The sequence below is a fragment of the Maniola jurtina genome, chromosome 18 (genome assembly GCF_905333055.1).
Source record: "Maniola jurtina chromosome 18, ilManJurt1.1, whole genome shotgun sequence".
Lineage (NCBI taxonomy): Eukaryota > Metazoa > Arthropoda > Insecta > Lepidoptera > Nymphalidae > Maniola > Maniola jurtina.
This window is the reverse complement of record NC_060046.1, coordinates 5,335,564-5,339,087: the sequence shown is the minus strand read 5'-3', so window position 1 is coordinate 5,339,087 and position 3,524 is coordinate 5,335,564.

The following is a 3,524-nucleotide window of genomic DNA, read 5'->3' as shown; positions in this document are numbered from 1 at the left end:
CGCATTAGATCTGTCTTTTAATAAAACTTAAGCTTAGTACTAACGGATAAGCACCATTATCTGCTAACTGAAGTCATATAATAATAGTACGTATGTTGAAGTTAGGTAATTACTGAAGTAGTTTCGTGGAAGTTTGATGGACCAACTACAAACCAATTATGGAATATTATTATTACTAAACCGAGGTCGTTTTCAATTAACCAACTCTACATAGAGCAGACTGAAATTTTAGAACAACTTGTAAGACTATCGTGTACGGTCGGCCTCAGAATTCGAGTAGCAATCTATTCATTCAAACATTTGCATCAAGTTGCTTTCAAACTAGTTACATCTGTCCGTCAGTCTGGTACTTAGCCATAGCCTGGAGGTGCAAAAGACTTGAGAAACTATATTAAGTAAATTCTAAATAGGTATAAACTTGCGCTGATTTTCGCGTTTTCTCAGTACAGCTCAAGCTGAAAGCTTTTCTAAAACTTAACTAAATAAGGTTACTATTAATTCCTTAGAATTCGCTAATTCCGAAGTAAAACCCAGTTGTTCAAAAAGGATTTTAACAACAAGTGCCCTCCAAATGTTAATACACTTTAAACTATTTCAACGGGGTTCTCTTGAAAGCGCTTGAATTTTGGAAAACCTTTTCAAATATCATAATATTAACTTTAGTTTCGTGCAACTACCTAGTTTTAATAACATGTTCACGTACAACCACGCATCACAGAATTGCGGGAAACCTAACCTAACCTAACCTAACCTAATAGAAATTGCATCTGCTTTCTTTTATACCGAAACAGGTTGTTGCCACCATTTTAGCTACTTACACTTCACACTTTATCTCACCATACTTCTAGAATCCATAGCAAACCTTAGGTACCTAATACATGATGTAAGGACAGCCTCTCCAAATAAAACACCAACAGTCGCTTACTTCATTATATTTCATACAATGATTTCGTTGAATTCCAAACCGAAACTCATCGCTATACACACTCTTCACAAAATTCAAATCATGTAGTTTATGTTTAGCGACATGATTTACCAAATAAGCTACCGTCCAGTCCTCCACACCTGATTTTCTACCATTCTATCAACTCGCTCCCATTGTTTTTTTTTTTTGCAAAGATGATCGATCTAACGTTTTATATTCTTTTTAACATCATCATTTTTATTTACTTAATTAGTTCTTACAATAACGTGCACTGATGTTTCAATAGACATCTTGCACAGTCACAAGCTCATTTCTATAACTAGATATTTTGAATTCTATGAAATGAACACAAGGATGAAGTGCAATGTTTATTATTACACAAGGTCGACCGTGAAGTCCCCGGTGACGATAAATCGTGAACAAGTAAAGAGTGTACCTACTTATAGTACGCGACAGGTTGAGATGGCAAGCGGGGTATGAGGCGAGGCGGAGGGACGTCCCGTAGAATAGAATAGAATAGAATAGAATTTTATTCAAATAAACTTTTACAAGTGCTTTTGAATCGTCAAATAATTTAACACTGGTTCGGAATGCCGTTCCTACCGAGAAGAACCAGCAAGAAACTCGTACACACACACATCACCCGCGCTATCCTGCACCGGGTTAGTGCGTAGTGCAGTGTCCCTAACCCGATTGCCATCTCGAACTGTCGCCTACTATACCTATAATGCACAAAGGTTTGAAAATAACAAAAATCTCAAAATCAAATAGATATAAATAGATATAATAGATTATATTAAGACCATAATAACATAATTATTTTAATTACATTAGGATTACAGAATTTGAACTTAGCATTAAATTACCAAAATTATTGTCTGTTAATTAAGGCTACATTTAAGTAAGCCTTATTTCAGTAATTTCCATTCTATTTAATGATACTAAATAGGTGCTCCAATTTCCAACAAATTTCTATCGGCAAATAATTTTAGCGTAATAGTATTATCATTAAGAGGGGTCTCTCCGTCACTCGCTTCATACAATCGTAGTTCCAATTTAAGTCCATGAAATTTTGCAGACATATTCTAGTATCTGTGTCTGTGGTGTTTTAGATTTTTCTAAAAATATGTAGTTTTAAAATAACAGGGGCTCAAAAATTTGTATGTAAATTTTTAAGACTGCGTAACTTTGAAACCGAATATTTTAACAGAAGTCTGGAAAACCACAGACATAAATATTAGTTTCTAGAATATGTCTGCAAAATTTCATGGACTTTGGTTGCTTAATATTCAAATGAAATTGAAACTACGATTGTATGAAACGAGTGACGGAGAGAGCCCTGTTAAGGCTTAAACAGACACAAAACGCGATGGCAGCGGAACGCGATGGAAAATTAACGGTAGGAACGGTTGTTATGGTTCACGAGACTTAACAGCCCGTTAACAGACAGACGGTAAAAATTGTGTGGTATTTTGACAAAATATAAAAACGTTGTTAGATAATGCTGAATATGGTTTATTAACCCCCGACCCAAAAAGAGGGGTGTTATAAGTTTGACGTGTGTATATCTGTGTGTCTGTGTATCTGTATATCTGTCTGTGGCATCGTAGCTCCTAAACTAATGAACCGATTTTAATTTAGTTTTTTGTTTGAAAGGTGGGGCGTGATCGAGAGTGTAAATCGGTTCAGCCGTTTGAAAGTTATCAGCTCTTTTCTCTCTTTTTTTAGCTCTGAAGGTTCAGTAACTATATATAACCTTCACTTGTCGGGGGTGTTATAAATTTTTAATTTATACTTGTAGATACATTGAATATTGAAATTGAACGTTAGCAAGCCATAATACACGATTACAGACAGTTTCCTCGCGTAGTTGGGAACTTTGGCATGCTTTCAAGCTATTAGACGCTCTAATTAGCCAGGTAAATGCGATTGAAGTGGCTTCATAAGCACGTATGTACATTGTTATATAATGCTCATAAGTACCTATATATCTAAGACTACATGAATTGGATTGATTGCTAAGAGAGATTATTATAATTATCTCTTTGTTACATTATTTGCACGAATGGCAAGGATTAGAAGCCACTAAAATATTATAGCCACATCAGCTGCTAACAGAATTTGCAATTTTACGCCAATGTGAATAGACAGGTGCGTTTCGTCTTATTTCAATGAGTCTTCTATGTGGCAATTTCCTTTCATGTTCATAAAATACCTAAGTATTTACAAGCAGGTCTACTAGCTACGTCTAAAGGGGATTTAGAGGCTTTAATGACTCAAAGCCTAAGTCTGAAAAGGTCTGAAAGGAGACGGGTCGAATGCGACAAAATAAGTGATTATGAAGTCTTAGCACTCATTTTCTTGCATTAAAAGGGGCTGAGTTTTTACTTTGGGGATTACCTACCTCTTTGCATGAATTTTCTTTTCAATCGCTACCCATATTATAAATGCGGAAGTGTGTTTGTTTGTTGGTTTATTGGTTCGTCCTTCAATCACGTCACAACGGAACAACGGATTGACATTTGATTTGATTTGAAAGACCTGGAGAGTGACATACGTAGTTTCTTGTCGTTCATATCCGTACGTAAATATTTACTAC